General features: G+C 41.8%; 1 protein-coding gene across 2 annotated transcripts in view; it reads right to left on the minus strand.

The window, feature by feature from the left end:
- prickle2b (prickle homolog 2b) overlaps positions 1–17,430 on the minus strand; it is a 103,500-nt gene that overhangs the window by 50,516 nt on the left and 35,554 nt on the right. The window contains exon 1 of one of the 2 annotated variants that reach the window (XM_088086498.1): positions 7,280–7,502. The exons of the other annotated variant lie outside the window; for it this stretch is intronic. The gene's annotated coding sequence lies outside the window, so the exon portion shown is untranslated. Of the gene's footprint in view, positions 1–7,279; positions 7,503–17,430 lie in introns of those variants that run through there. 2 annotated transcript variants of the gene reach the window in all.

The following is a 17,430-nucleotide window of genomic DNA, read 5'->3' on the forward strand; positions in this document are numbered from 1 at the left end:
GTAGCTGGCTACACTGGCAGAAGTCTCTGGTGTGCCTTTCTTTGGGCCACAAAGTGCAGATCATCTAGGTAATTTTATATATGGCAGTCAAACTTTTTTTTGCCACTGAGCAGCTTTTATAGGAAATGACAGGGCTCCGCCTCCGGTGATGTATCTAGTTTTCTTTATACATCAGTGGAAACAATCAAGCAAAAATAAATCCCCTGAGTCATGCTGTCACAAAAAATAAACTGTTTTTTAGTTACATAGTTATAGTTACAGCACTTCCTCTGAAATCTGAAAGCTGTTTTTACAATCTTATTTGTGTACGGATTAAATGAATGAGATGCAATATGTTGATTGGTGAACTTCTTGGCTTCTAGTCTTTATGCTAAGCTAAGCTAATCGTCTCTTGCCTGTGGCTCCATCTAACTATTGGATAGAAATCAAATAAGCAATTTTCACAAAATGTCACAGTCTCTCTTTAAGAGATAGTTATTTACCTATCCAACAAGGAGAGGTTTCAATCTTTTTCAGAGCATAAAAAGCATAAAAATGAGCCTAAAGCACAGAATCTGGCTTTTGGCCCTTTACAGTATTTTTCCTTTAACCCTCTGAATCTCTACCGTGTGTGTGCGTGTATGTGTGTGTTTGGACCACACGAGTGGGAAGCCTACCTGCTGTCCCATATGGTTGGCATTCAGCCTAATTAAAGCTTTTGTTGCCCCACAAACTGGGTGTATCACCATAAGTGCTCCCTGAAGTCCTGTATTTATGGCAACTTGGCATTATAAACAAGGATAAAAGGAGAGCAGAGACGAGTCTAAATTCTCTGCACGTCGCCATAGAGACAGAGGAAAAGTTCACACAGCAGCAAACCAGCAATGCCAGTTTACATGCCCACGTTATGACCGTAAATCATGTCGACGGCTTGGATTTTATGGTCATATGGACATATTTTTTATGAGACTGAGATTTTAAAAAGAAGATACACAACATGTAAATGTATTTATATCACAAAAAAAAACAAATATTCAAAGCCACAGCAATGCTCCTTGGAGGATGTGGTCTACCTATCTTGTTCTTGCCATCTACGACACTGATCAAGCTGACAGTTATATACTCCACAAAGCACTCCTCTACAGCCTTTTCCACTTTCTAGTCTTATCCTACATAGCAGTCATACCTCTGGGACTAGCTCAGGGTGACCCATGCAGAAGACATATGACACTGAGACATTAACACATGACCCTGAGCTCACTGGCTGAGGTCAGTGCGGAGACGCTGCCCTCACACTGGCCTGAATAATGTCCACATGTCACCACACTTTCCAGGTGAGAAACACAAATGAAGATTGAAACCTCAATGAATCAGAAAACACTGAGGAAATGCTCATCATCTTAGCATGAAAAAGCTTTGCTCTTGCTGCGATTCAGTTCATAATTATCCTCCATCAGGACTTTAATGAACTGTGTGAGAGCTGGCGCTTCCGTTGCTTGCTGTGAAACCAAAAATAGCTCTGTTTTGTGTGGTGCATGCAGCAGATGGATCAAAAACAAAGAATTTCCACTGCCAAATTTTCCACCGTGACACTTTTCTTTTCCACAGACAGAGGTGGTGGGTTGGGCTGTTAGGGGGCTCTGTGTTCTTGACAAAACATAACGGAAAAACATGGGAGGTGTGGAGGAAAATCAAATCAGCTTGTTGCTAATGCTGCGGCTCAGCTGTGTGTCTCATTTCCCTTATTAACCCTTGAAAGAGATGTAAGGCTGCTCGGCATCCCATGAAACTCCAATCCATTTCTTCATATGTAAGTAACGCTGCAGGACAGGAGGCAGCCCTTAGCTAAATGAATGCTACTCGGGCCACTTTCACAACAATGTCAAGAGATGGTGAAAGGAGATACGTGAAGAACAACATCTGGGGCCTCTTTGATCACTAGTGACTCGACGTGGGAGAGAGAAGGAAGGCGGAAAGAAAATGAAAAAAGATGGAGCGAGCCTGAACATATTTCTCTCTTTGTGTATGTGTTATCAAGGACACAAATGACTCAGAGTGATGCGTCCATCCGCTGTTGAAAACACAGCATGGGTAAAAACTCATTTCTTTCTTTGTCAGCAGAAAAGTTCAGACAGAAAAAGTTCAACTAGAGGATACTGAGGATTTCGACTCTTCACCCGGTCACCTTGAACCCACTCATCATAAGAAACTGCTGCTATAAGACTCTTTTAAAAAAAAAAAAAAAACATTTTTGAATACTGATTGTGCTTACAGAAAAAATGTCTTCCATAGTGAACCTTGAACAAAGCACTATTGTTACGTCTGGGTCTCAGCATGACAATGACTTGATTTCCACAAGATTTTTATGGTAATTGAATCTCTGTAACCTAATCAAGGTTTCAGGCAGTGAACAGCAAGAAAATGAGAACAGAGGGTGAAATTGTGGTTAAGACTGAGGAAAATGGAAAACGCTGTTCTATACGGCTAAGCCGAGTTAATTTTGACATGCAGCTACAGTAAGGAGTGCTGCTAATGACGGGTGGTTTGGCTGCTACACGACAAGATGGTCAAATTCTTTGTCTCTGTCTTCTCTTTCTAGAGTTCTCCACTTCCTCCTCATTTTACCAATCTTTTACGGTTTCATGGATTCTGTACTGGTCCATTTCTCTCTCTCTCCGACTCTCCTCCACTCCCTTTCTCTTTATTCATTTGCCTCAATCCTCTTATTCCCTAACCACTCTATATCTGTCTCTCTGTCTCTCTGTCTCTCCATCTTCCTCTCTCACACTCCTCCCCCCTAATCACTCCCCTCACTCTCTTGTGAAGAGGGGAGGGAAGCAGGCTCTTGTGTTTGATGGACGGGTCCTGAGTGCAGACATCTCCCCATGGTTGACCTTATCACTGGCCAAGCTTGGCAAAGTTGAGTGGCAGGCAGCTTTTTCTGGCCACACTTTTCGCCTCTGGTCCTCTCCAGAGGTCTATCTGCAGTGTGAGTGTGTGTGTGTGTGTGTGTATGTGGTGTGTGTGTACAGGCCTGTCTGATAAAAACATCTTGATACACAAGAGACTATAATTACAATCTGTTGTTTAATTTTTATTAGGCCAGTGCTGATATATTTCTTTTCATTTGAAATGACCTTCAAATGTCATTCAGCACTGCAGTGGGAAAGAAAGAAAGAGCTTTTGTTTCATTTACCTCCCCCCCACCACCATCAACACGTGAGGTCTATCATAACTGTGACACAACCCAATTACCCAGTTACTCTGTTATTTCATTCAAGTTTCATCCTGTCTGATCCCTCAGACGGCCAGCCTGCGATTACCGTACTTTTGGCTAAATGTCCTGAGGCTGATGTTGTCTGGCACTAAATGGAGATGAAGTGCAGATTCTGTGCTGTCACACGATCCAAAGACAGAAAACGGCAAGGATGGACACAATGAAAACTAAGAAAAGATGAGGCAAAAAGGTAGACAAACTACGCAAGGGGATTCATGTTTTCTGTCTCCTTTCCCCAAAGTCGTCTTCAAAATTTCTGTGTATACTCACCATGAATACAATCCTGTCTGTGGTTCCATTATATGTTAAAATGTTAAAGGAATAAAAGCCTGACAATTGGAATTTAATTTTTGTCCAAGGCCAGCACCATGGCTCTAAGAATGGCAATGTATGTCAGTCATTTAGTCTGTTGTTCATCGTGCCGTCAATTTAGTCCAGACTAAACTATCTCAACAACTATTTGATATGAAATGACAAGCAGATGAATCCCGCTGATTGTGGTTGTTCTGCACGTTTCCTGTAGCACACATGCAGCAACATTTTTACTTATCCTTTGAAATGTCTCAACATGTATTGACCAGCATCTTGTAAAGATGTTCATGGTTCACTTTTCAGAAGATGTATCTTACTGACTGTAGTGACTGGTACTCTAGTGCCACAACAATGACATTTGTGGTTGTGAGTAAAGTATTTCAATGACAATTTGATGGCTTGGCATGAAAATTGGTACAAAAATTGTAGGACTGAACCGATTTCTCGAGAAACTCGAGCAACTTGATTATTGAAAATAATCTATGCTAATCATCTGCACTGAAGCTCTGTTTAATCCACAATAACTATATACAGCTCACTGTGTTTCACAGGGATGTGAAATTACTGGATGACATTTCTGTAGCACAATGCCACAGTGGCATTTACATTGTGAACACGTGCATGAAGAAGACCTCCAAATCATACATCAAGCTCAGAATAGAAGACGTGTTTTGATGTCGCTGACTGCAAAATGACGGAAGGGAGAAAAAAAAGCATGGGGTAAGAAAAAGACCACAGAAACAAACAAAGTATCCCGAGTTTCAGATCATTTCAAGCTAAAACAAAATAAAAACTGTAGAATGTGTCTGTTGTAAAACCAAACTAGTGTATCACAACAGCATAATATACCAGCAAATATTGACTTTTGCTCTTTCACAAAGAATTATTTCTTTACCGATGACTTAATTTATCTAACAGCAGAATAGTTGATTATTAAAATAATCAATAGCTGTGGTCCTAAAAAAAAATCCCAGATTAAGATAACCTGTAATAGCTTTGAACTTTCATCTAGTGCAATCATCACGTCCAATTTGAAATCTGTCAGTACTTTTGGTTATCACTACAAAGCATTACTGTCACTAAGTGCAGTCTAACAGAGCTGCTAGCATGGCTGTAAAATCTTAGTCTTGTTATTTAAAATGGTCCTTGACGCCAGTCTGGAACTACGTTACACAGCCAGTAGATGATGTCCTGAATATGTGAAGAATATTGTGGGAGGCGAAACTTCACAGCAAAAACATGAAATTAAAATAGAGTGGAATCTTCATAATAACACATCACTTTGTCAATTAATAAATGCAATACCGATCAATAAAGAGGGAGTATGATTAAAGAATTAGCCGCACAAAAAGATAGAGATAATGGTGATATTGACAATCAAGAAGAGAAGGTTGTCTTTTTCTAAAGCTAAATGATATGAAATGATAGGCACAGTTACATCCCTTTTTAGGGATTCAGACGATGAAACATAATCAGGATTAAGATCAACGGAACTGATACACCACTGTGAGCCAGCTCCCTGACATCGATCGGTTGACAGCACACGAATGCAGGGCAGCACGTCTGCCGGCAGCAGGAGGAGGGATGGGGGGTTGGTAAGGCAACCACTCACTTACCAAATCAATTGCCACTCTTACCGCCTGAGGAACAACTAAAGATCCACTTGCAGAAGCTAATTCATTCATCCCTATATTTTCCATCCCCCCTTCGTCCCTGACCCCGAAACATTTGTCTTCCTCCTGCTTAAGTGAGCTCAGCAGATTTTAAATCTTTCTTTACTCCAGAGGATCTTTGAAGTGAGGGATGTTTGTCTTGAGGATGAGAAGGAAGTGGTAATAGGGACGCGATTAATAATAGGTATTTCCATAGCTGTCAACAAATCAATTTTATCTCATAATTCTACTGATGATACGATTTTCCTACACACACACACAAAAATACACAAATTGTTCCCTAGCAACATGTTTAAATCACTCAGCGCAGAGGCTCTTTTCTTGTAGGTGCAGTCGCTGTGGGTGGGTGCTCCGAGCCCAGGTGCGGAGACACTGCAAGCTGCATAAAGCTGCAGGACTTTCTGTGCTCTAAATCCAAGATTCGTTTTTCCCCCTTCCCCTGATTAGTCTTTTACTAGCCGCTCACACAAGGGTGCCGTCAACAGAGCTGGCAGCATGTCTGTGTGGAATGCGGTCCGGCAATTTACGGACACACTCACACGGTCAATAAAGACTGTTGAGCCGGCACTGGATTTCACACATGTAAACTGTTCTTAAACTTGTCACATATGACATGATTTGAGGCAGAACACACACCGGAGGTTTTAGGGGAAAGGAACCCTCGATTTGTCTGGCAACTCGTGGCACTGACATATATAGGCATAATACAGTCACACAAAGGCACCCCCCCCCCCCTCTGGTACTTACAGACCCAAACACATACAGCAAGGGTGTCCAAACTTTTTTGAATGGGAGCCATATTGTATTATGTAAATATATCTGGGGGCCAGCTGCTTTTCTTATTAAATAGGTTATAAAATTTAAAAAAATTTTTAAAAATCACAAACAAGTAACTGTTAGTGAAAACATATTCAACTTTCCACTGCGCACGAAAGCAGTAAATAGTAAACTGTACATAGAAATTGTCTGGTGTTAGGTAACCATTCTGTTTGCTTTTTTACTGACTGTTTATGAAAAACAAAGTTCCCAAAACAAGTTTTTACTTGGTTCATGTCTAAAAGCTGTATGATTATCCTGCCATTGTTAGGTGAGGGAAAAAGTGCATAGAGATCATGCTTGATAAACTAATATTGTGTTGCAGGCCGTAGTATATTTTGAAAGTCAAGCCGAGGGCTATTGAAAATTGGGCCAGACTTTGGACATGCCTGACTTACAGAGTCTGGGAGACAACAGTCTGCACGCTGCCTGGACCTGGCAGCCTAATATAAGTGTCCGGGTTAAAAATAAAAAAGGGGGAGGCATGTCGCACAGCTGTGAGATGCTGGGAGATTTCTGTGCTGTCAGCCCACTTAAATCGCAACAGCTGAGATGACAAGGCAACTGCCTTTTCCCCTTCTCCCTTCTGTCGTTCAACTTGCTTTTTTATTCCCCTCTCCTTCTAACTCAATCCATCCTTACACCTTTGTCCATTTCTCTTCCCCCTGACACACATTTTCTCACTTCCATCTTTTTTCTCCCTTGTCTAAAGATAACGCCACCCACTCCTGACAACTGCGCTGGCAGCCCAACAAAGCAGCACCCTGGGGAACGGAAAGACAAGATTCAAGTGACGCTTATACTCAGTTGTCACTCCTCAATCGTAATTCACTGTAAAAATCTCAGAGGCGGGATTGCGCACCAGCATGCAGGAACAGTCGCTCAAAATTACTCTCACACTTGTGAAAGCACAGACATGAAACACACACGCACAAGAGATTGCCCAAATTGTTGCAGTATGCATGCCCTCTCGAAATTAAAACATTCCATAATGTCTCAATCGTCAAGATAAGTCAACAGTGTGCTTAAGAAAACTAACCAATCACTGAGGGGATTAGCTATCCAGAACGAAGGTGTCAAACTGCAGAATTTACACCACCCAGGGGAGAAGTCTTGACTCCTTGCCAAAGACAACTCCTTTCCACCAATCAGCGCCTCAGAAGCTGGCATGAACAAATCAGCAGCAGAATGAAAGGGATGAAAATGTTTAAAAGTTACTCACCGCTTCCCGCTTCCCCCCTGGCTGAGCTGGGAATGAGGCAGAAGGGGGGAGAAACACACTAAACGACAGGAGGATCTCAGGGGGGGCAGAGAGCAGCAGCAGTGCGGCAGCCTGAAGCAAACACTTTCAACGGCTCCCCCTAATTGAAAAATTCTGTTTTCATCTCTCACAGATCGAGAGAGAGCAAAAGAGAGAAGGGAGGGAAAAGAAACAGATGCCTTGAGCTGAGGTGATGAGGAGGAGAGGAGCAGTTCTGCCTGCAGACATCCAGCAGGGTGAGAGCGCCGAGTGTGAGTAAAACACCGAGAGGAAGTGAGAGAATGACAGAGTTTTTCAACGGGCAAATGCAATTAGGGGTGACCACCAAACTAGTTGCTGAGAGGGCAAACAGTCCACAACATTAACCCCTCCCACTGCCTGTCAACAGCAGTCAGCGTTTTCTCCTAAGCCCCTTCCCCACATGCACAAACCCGTAAATATTCTGGCAGTTTTCTGCGCTGACATCATGAGGAACCAGGAGGCATGGTCGACTTTCCATGTTTATAGCAAGTTGCGGAGTCAGGATCAAGCAGGATTGCTGGATAAAAACTGCAAAAAGTTAAGAAATTCTTTCAGATCATATTTTCTTGGATAGAGCGAGCAATCACAAGAGATGCAAACAGTTCATATCAAGCAGTGGGAAGCTCTGATATCTATGACTTGAGAGCTTTGACCAACAGTCATCAACAGTTCATTGAGAAAGTGTCTATAATGGAAATATCATTGGAGACCTAAATGAAATACCTTTGATTTGTCACATAATAGCCAAGAATCGAGAATCCCCACATAACTATTTTCAAATCTACAAACAAGAATTTCCAGAACTGGATTTTCAAGTGAGATGAGAAACAGTCCGGAAGACAAATAATAAAAATTTGTGTAAATAATGTTAATAACTTATTGCATTAACAGGTTACAAAAATTAGTCTGGCCAACATCCTCATGTTTCTAATTTATGTGGCTGCACATGTATCAAGTCAGCAGACTTTGGAAGCACTGTGTGAAACAGTGATTGATGATGTGTCCATTTTTTTAGCAGCTCAATATTTGAGCCTGAAGGCATATGTATTATACTTTAAGGACACTGCATGAAAGAACAAAAACTGTTTTACTAAATTATTTTTTTATGCAAATTAGGTGTCTTCAGGTGTTCAATGACTGATCTTTACGTTTATAGAGACTACTCTTGTGTTATTCCCTCTTCAGCAGTCAATCAGTCTACTCTCCCTCCTCCAAATCCACAGGGGCAGCAGTCTATGGAAACATCTGCTAGAGCACTCTCCAAAATCTCTCTTCTGTAAAAAGTTGGACTGATGTACATTCAGTGAGCAGCGGATAACTTAAATCAGCCCAAGCTGACTTCGACCTTGTAATGGGTCTCTGGGTGCCAAATACTAAACTAACCATAGCCCAAAATGGACGACTCTGAAGGGAGGTTCCCCCCCCCATCCCTGCCTGCCAGTCAAATGTCAAATAAATACAGGAAGAGAAACGGTGAGGGAGGGAGGGAGCGAGCACAGGAAAGAGTGATCTATCTCCGCGCTGTCCGAGGTCGAGGTTTCTGGCACCGTCAGCGACTGCGATGTGGGCAGAATGTCATCACTTCTTCTGTGGTGCTCACACTGTGCACCTACTGTTCTCAGGAGTGTCGGGCAGCCAGACTCACAGCTGTAAATCTTGAGGGATTTCTAGAGAACAAGCAGCACTGCAGTCAAGAGAGGTGGCTCCTGTCCACACCTGACAACAAAGACTTGTGTTGTTTCGGCTGAGGAGATGCAGGTATTCATGAAACATTCACATCTCACAAGCACAGACAGAAACGCAGCAAACCAAAGATGCAAGGACAAACGGGCTTGGAAAATAATGCTTACACAAAGCTGGTCACCATCCTTAAAGACACACAATGTCTCAACATTTATGTAGATTAAATCAGTAACAGGCAACAAGCCACAACGCCTCATGTTTCCTTTCCTGCTACTATGGAAACTGAACTGCTGCAAGTCCACATCACTCAAATCCGGTACAAAAGCTTACCATCATGCCCCAAATATGCTGAGAATCACCCTGCTGTGCCAGGCAAAATTGGTCCCATTTGTAGTGGAGCACATAGCAGAAACAACCAGGCACCACCTGACCGCATGCAAGAGCTCTCATGCGACAAAAAAATCCCCCACACCTCAATTTGCTAATGACCGACCTAATGCTTTTCAAAAAATGAGATCATTTGTCACTGTTAAAAACAAAATGTGCGTGAAGAGAGCCTGAGGTGCATCCAGGAAGAGGGAAGGAAAAGAAGAAGGAAAAAAAAAACCACACCCTCGTCCCTCCATCCCCACACAGAGAGGATAAGTCATGTACTCATCCCCCTTTTCCCTTCAGGAACAAATGAAGTTATCAATCAATCCCACAGTCCCACAGAGAGAGGGAGGAGAGGGCCAGAGGCAGACAGAGAGCAGCGCTGAGGCGGCCAAAAACACTCTAAGAATACAAGCTGATTGTGTTCGAGGAAAAGCCCTAAAGCATAGCTGCAAAGGGTTGATTCTGTATACATCAATACATCTTTTTGTTTGTACACATTTGTATATATGCAGGTGTACATCACAGAATGACACACTGCTGTGACAACATTTGGGACAAGAGGTGTTTTGACATTCATATTCATGTATTGGTAACTAGGTCTGTATGAGTCATTGGGTCATTAAAGAGTACCTAATTAACTTTCTCTTATTTTCTGTAGTATACTATTTATATTGTTACAATGTTGGATATTCATATTAAATGTGGCTAAAGCTACAAATAATAAGTTAAACATATGTAAAAGTAATCCATGCGAACAACAGCCTGGAGGCTTGAGACTGTTATGACTACTCTGTTTCCAATGTTTTTGTGTGCTTTTGAGACAAGCTGTTGCTAACTTGTGACAGATTTTTATCTGCTCCAGGCACGTCACTGCTTTACATTACATAGCCTACACTGCTACTTGCTTATGTCAGGGAAACATGTAATCTTGGTTGCAACTCTTGCTGTTGCCAATATTTCTCTCCAATTTCAGATATGTTCCTGTTGCTGTTGACGAGTGGCCGCTAGTGTATAAAGGCAAGGTTTGTAAAGTTAAGATTAGACAGTATTCTCTGATTCAGTCATTCTTTAGCTGCTATGATATTGCTAAGACGTAGAGACACAGAAGACACAGAAACACTGACCAATCAGAGCAGACTGGGCTTTTCAGAAGAGGGGCTTAAAGAGACAGTCCCCTAAAGAGAGTTTTTCAGACAGAGGGTTAATACAAGAGTTGCAGTACAGACTGTATGAGGAAAATATGTCTTTGAACATTAAAGCATGTAACCATGTTCTGGTAGAAACCCAAAATATATGTATGAACCTGGAGATCTTAGCATATCTTTAGCAGCTAAAGAGTGGGATACCCTCAGGAGTTGGTAAAAATCAAAACCGAGCTAAAGGACAGTGTATATACAATATTGGATTTGCATCAATCAAATAGACAAACATGACACAAAATAAATGTTAATGTTGCTGCATGTTTGCTTGATGTGTAAATAAGCAAAAAAATGTATTTAAAGAAGTCATAGCACTTCCAAGAAAATATTTTTTCCTCCATTAATATGCAAATTTATATAGAAAATCGCTCCAAAGTCTAATGAAAACTAAAATAGCTCTTCTATTGTTGTTGAAGTATTGTATGCAGACGTCAGGAACTGTCTAGAATCAGACACAGCCATAACGACATAATGTATTGCATACCTTGGAGAGATATAAAGACGATACAACTGTGGACACACAATTATTACTACACACACCAGAAACTGCTTTTCCCTGAACAGCCAGATGGTTTTTAGAACATTAATTTGACCGCATCTATGAAAATGTAAAGAAAAGAGTAAAAAGAGGGACAAAAATCATCAGTTTCCATGCCTACCTGTGTGAATCAAGGTTCCTTTGGTAGTCTTACTGAGCGACAATGAATGAGACGGCTGCAGACAGAATAGAGAATGATCAGCATAAATGACATCCTATGTTGTAAGACAAACACTCTCTTAAATCCTCAGATGGAAATGGATCATCTTGAATGAAAAGACAACCTTGCAATAATGAAATGTCTGCTTCATGAAACCAGTAAAGTCTTGGTGAATGCCTCCTCTTCAAGGCCACGCTTATCACATGTAGCCACAAAAAGGCCTGGAATTTGTCTTGTGACCTCGGACGTCCACACAGCTCAGCAGTGAACTCATCATCTCATAGTTTCTGGCTGTCAGTTCCCTCAGCTCATTGGCTTGGCTGCATTTCTCTCTCAGACAGTGTGGTGGGTGATGAGAGGAGCGGTGAGGCCGAAGACCACGAGCTGAACTTTAGCCAAGACCAATACAGAAAGATGGAGGGGGATAAAAAAGAAAAGAAAAAGAAGAGAGGCAGAGTGAAATACTTCTGCTTTTGTTTGAAGGCGAATAAAAACAAAGAAGGATGAGGAGAGAGAGAGGAGAATATATGGACTGTGTGGCCGGGAGAGAAGTCAAGAGACTGAAATAGAGAAGGATGAGAAGAGGGAGTTTGCACCCGCTCTTCTCTTCTATGCTCGCTGGGCTGGCAGTCAGCCTTTTGGCAGAACCTGCGGTATCCATTGCATATGGGTAACCCTGTAGAGAGAGGCGGGCGCACACACACACACACACACACACACACACACACACACACACACACACACACACACACACACACACACACACACACACACACACAAACAAAGGGACCAAAGTTAAAACAACACTGCAAACTTTGAGGGGATTTTCGAGGCAGGGTGCTCTTTTTGTGAAAAACAATGTCTGAGGCATTGCACCGCAACTAACTGAGAAGCCAAGATTGGCCCTTATTAGCCAGAATAATTTTCACAGCTGTTTCCGATCTGTTTGAGCTTCTCGTGGACGGAGAGGAGGGATGGAGGGAGAGGAATGGAAAAGTGGGGACACAAAAGGAAGGAAGGAAAGAGGCACAGGCAAAAGGAGAGCCAAAGAGGAGAGATCTGTGCTGACAATAACTCAATAGCCAGTCACCATTTAACTCCACACACACACACACGAACACACACGAAAAAAACATACATACACACAGGCAGAGAAACACACACACACGGGGCCACAGGAGTTAACTACGTCCTCAGTGAGCTCTTGAGGGACAATCCTTCTACTTAGAGGAAGGCTTGGATTTCACAACACCCAGCTGTTTCCTTTGCACAAGTAAAGCCCATGAAAATTCCTGCTTACAGTGAAGAGACATCGCTGCGCTCTTTTCACATACACACACACCTCAAACATACAGGGGGATGAGCTCAAGGCAGGGGAAGATCAAGCCATTAAGTTCATAAGGGGTCTTGTTTCCTCTGCATCTGTTAATCCTGTTTTCTCTCTGTCCGTCTCATCTTCCAATCTGCTCCCCTATCATTCCCACAATAGATCTTAAATCTCTGGGGAACAATGGTCACACACACACACACACACACACACACACACACACACACACACACACACACACACACACACACACACACACACACACACACACACACATACACACACACACACACACACACACACACACACACACACACACACACACACACACACACTCATTTATTCACAGCACATTCAAATACACTCCCACACACACTTTCATAGTCTCCCCAGTTAGTCACTGTGTCATCATTAACTGTCCCGTCCAGCTCCAGCAGAGTACACAGCAGCTAATAACCTGCGTGCACAGCGGCCGTCAGAGCTGTCACTCAAACCAAACAGGAAGACGGCACATTAAAATAAAGTAAACACTAGTTGTCTACTCAGTGATAAAGACTTGCTGCAATAAGTTTATAATAACTACATCGTTATTTTTATGAGAATGAGGGATGAAGGGTGCAATGAATAAATATACAGAGCTTTACAGACCTTATAATGAGCATAGTGAAAATGGATTTCAGCTTGATATGTTACTTTATATAGCACTTTCAAGGAGGTGTATGGGGGGAATAAAAAAACAATTTATACTATTTAAAGGAAAATGAAAGGAAGGGGAAAAAAAATCTAAAATGACAAACAATCCAGTTTTCAATTCTGCTTCTCTGGGTCTCTGCTGTGGCACACAGGGATAGTGGGCCACGATACTAGACTCACTGGGTCATACAAAACGAAAGTGTTACAGCAAAGATCAACAAAGATGATATTTATGACCTGGTGGGCTGCTACAAGAAGATTTATAGCCTACTTCTAAAACTAAACATTATTTTTGTGGCCAATTATCAAACTCTTGCGCAAGCTTCCACCACTGCATGGTCATCTTCTTGTTGCCCAATTAAAAACACAAATGCTGCAGAGAATGCATGCTGGCTTGCCATTCAAGTACTATTACAATGTGGTGTTCACCAGGGATCCATGCTTAGGCCACTATTATTTCACATTTATAAAAATGATTTACCAACCTCACATAGTTTCTTTCTTAATGTTTCCTGATGACACAACATTGGTTTATATGATTATGCAGAATGGTTCAAAGCAAATTACATGTCACTAAACATTGAATATTAAAATGAAATGCCTCAAATCTCTAAATTCCTCAGAATTATCATTAAGAATTATAGAGACAACACAATTATTATCAGTAAAACAGTATAAATGTATTAGTATAAGTAGACAAATAATTTATATTGTAGACAACACATGTATTCATGCCCTTTATCATTCTTTCATCTATACTTCTCATACTGCAACTAGCGAGTAGTGTCCACAATACGGTGTAAAATCTTTGCTTTCCAAAAACATTTTGTTAAAACTGCGACGCACTCAAATCTTTTTTCTCACAAACTCCTTTATTTCTGGAAAGTTAGCTTCTTACAAGCCATTTTATATTTTCAGAACGTGCACTTTATATTTTTAATGGTGTGATTTTATTTTGTATTCTACAGGAACTGTGAGGTTTTGAATAGTCAAATCTGATCTTGCAGTAAAGGGTCTTTTAGATGGAAAGTTTAAAAAGCTAACTTTTGTTGTTTGCAAGAAGACAGTCTACTAAATGTCTAAAATGGTAATTGACTGGTGAATCAGATTCCAGTCTGGGTCACTGCATCATCAACCATTAAGGAGGACTGCTTAGCGGGAGTCCTGAAGACAAATCTCCCAGTCAGACACACACACACGCACACACACACACACACACACACACACACTTAGCTGAGTAATCAACCACTGGCTGTGATTGCAAGACAGTCCATCTGCAGCAGGTTTTCATGTCGGGAATTAAACACGATCTCATCACAGACAAAGAAGGTAACATGGAATTAGACACACACACTAACCCAGCCATGTCTGATTAGGCCGTGACCTGTTTGAACCCTGACCTGTTTGGATTATCTGGGTGTGGGGTCATATTTGTGTGTGTGTGTCATAGCAATGCTCACAGAGTCACCACTTTCCCGATAACGCCTGAGTGATGTAAGCATCTTTCGCTTAAGCTACAATTCATGATCTAACCACAAATTTATAAACAGATTTTTGTTTTTACAGAATTCTCCATATAAGTTTGTGTCATCTGTGTACAGTGGGTTCATCCCTTTCAGGTTGTGGTTGTGTGTGTGTGTGTGTGTGTGTGTGTGTGTGTGTACAGCTGTGGATGTGCGTGGGAGAGATGCTGCCTGTGTTTATCATCGCAGCCACATTGATGAACTGTGGCTGAAAAGCCTCATGCCATGCAAATCCTAAAGACGAGTCCTCACAACTCAGAGTGGGAAAAACTGGGGAAAACCTCCCTCAAAAACCAGCTCTAAGTGCAACACTCAAAAACTAAACCTCTCAGCATACACATAACACATGCTTTGCTCTCCAGTCTCATTAAAAAACCATCGCCTCACTCTCTCGTGCGCCCTAACAAATACAATCGTAAATTGAGAACAGGGCGGAGGAGCAAAAAATTCCCACAAAATGGAGGCGCTCCCTTTGTGGTGACTGTGGCCTCACAATATGGGATTTCTGGAGTGTTTCCAAAACAGGCGCGTGGCCCCCTGTTCTCACAACAGCTGAGGCCCAGAGACCCCCACCCCGTCCCTCCACACACACAAACACACACAAGGTCTCCAGGGATCAGCTCAGTGTGACACAGTGACACAATCAATCAGTAGATATTGCTTCTATTGACAGTCCCCAGAAGAGTCTCCTTCTGTTTGATGATCTGCCGCCCTTGTTTTTCTCCTTCTCTGTTTTTTCTTATTTCACTCTTTGGTTCCTTCATTCTTCTTTCAAATCGTACACCGACCTTTGAGTCCATATCCATTTTATTTCCACTCTTTCATCCTGTACTTCTCTCTGTCACCACCAACCACTCTGCAGACCAATCTTTCTTTTTTCATTTCCACAGCCATTTGAAGAAAATACCACACACCACCAACAAGACTGGCACGTGCACACACACAAACACACGAACAATTCATTGATCTTAGCCCCTAACACAATAAGACAAGACAAAATGATTTCTTCCTTTGGAGGAAGGAATGAGGGGATGAGGAGGGGAGTCACAGGGGCTCATGCATATTTCATATCTACTATGATACACTTTCTGGTCCATGCATAATGCAGACACTGTTTAAGGATGAGCTTTGGGGGGCAGGGAGGGATTTAAGTTGGGAAATTAAATGGAAAATGAGATAGCATCCGCTAACAGCCCATCACTGCGTGTCTGCACACAAACACCAGTCGTCCAGACTCAAAGTTTGCCTCTGCGCTTCGTCACAGCAAATAGATGGATGACTATTTTGAAATGATCCTTCCATTTTAATACAGAGGAGACTTCACATGTGGTGCACAAGTTTTGGTAACTGGACCATCAGCTATTCAGTGAATTATAGGAAAAGGTCAGTGATTGTTGCTATACAGCAGTGCAATCTGCAGCTATTGTGTAAATGTTCAGCACTTTCAGTTTTATTAAAACTGTTTTTAGCCAATGAATGGTTCAAAAGGTGGCAGTTGCATCCAACATTTTGGTCCAGACACAACTAAACAATCTCGGCTCAACTCGACTCAACTCACAGTTGGTACCAGGTCCTTTCCTATATTTTGTTTTCACGGCAGATAGTACCCTCCTGAGTGTAGGTGGGATTCTCAGCTGATTGCCATAGCGACACAGCGTGAAACTGCCATGACATCATCATCAGTGTGACACATCACTGCATTTTTTAATCAACAAAAAAGAGAGAAACGTCAACACTAAATAAATGTATAGTGGAGTGTACGTGGTTTTGCAGGCAATGTTTTTCTAGAAAAATCTGGGTCGAGTTATAGAAAAAAAAGGGGTCACTTTTGATGGTAGCTTGACTATTTAAAAATGGCTGGTTTGTGCAGGTGGTTCCTTGATAAATCGCTCTGTCATCTTATGGGCTCAGCTTGCTTGGAACTTCAACCAAGGTGGTACCAAAAGAAGTACCAGGTACCATCAACAGCTTTTTGCTCATGGAAAATTCAAAACCAGTGAGTCAGGTTGAGTAGAGCCGTGTACCACGCACTGGAAAAGGTCAGGTTGCAATATCACTGTGTTGCTAGATCTCAGCAATAACTTAAGTGCTGACATTGTTATCATAACTCAGGAAAAAAAATCTGCACAACTTAAGTCATTTTGACTTGTTGAAGATCCAAGTAGGATCAAAACGTTTTCTTCATTAAATTTGTGTGGCATGGAGTAAGTATGCATGCGTTACTTTATTCCTCATGTAAGCTGTTTTTTGATAGCCTTACACCTATGTGCGTGTAACTCCTTTAAATTACTGTCATAACTGACAGAAAATTATGGCCAAAACTAAAAAAATAAGACCCAAGTCGTAATAAAATGGAACTATCCTTCAGTAAGAGGAGGTGAAACACATTACTACACAGAAAAACAGAGAATACATCAAATTCCCTTAGCAGTGGCCAATGTTCTTCTTCCTTGAATTTCCCTTATGTGCATGATCCAGTTCCAGTTAACCAGATGTCGTAGATCAGCCTCTCTGTGAGGAAGCCAAGCCACTTGTCCCATCAATAAGGCTTTCAAAGCATATGGTCTGAACATCCTCTGTATTCTGACTTAAC

The sequence above is a fragment of the Plectropomus leopardus genome, chromosome 2 (assembly GCF_026936395.1).
Source record: "Plectropomus leopardus strain MGB_pleo_1.0 chromosome 2, ASM2693639v1, whole genome shotgun sequence".
In the NCBI taxonomy this organism is placed as follows: Eukaryota; Metazoa; Chordata; class Actinopteri; order Perciformes; family Serranidae; genus Plectropomus; species Plectropomus leopardus.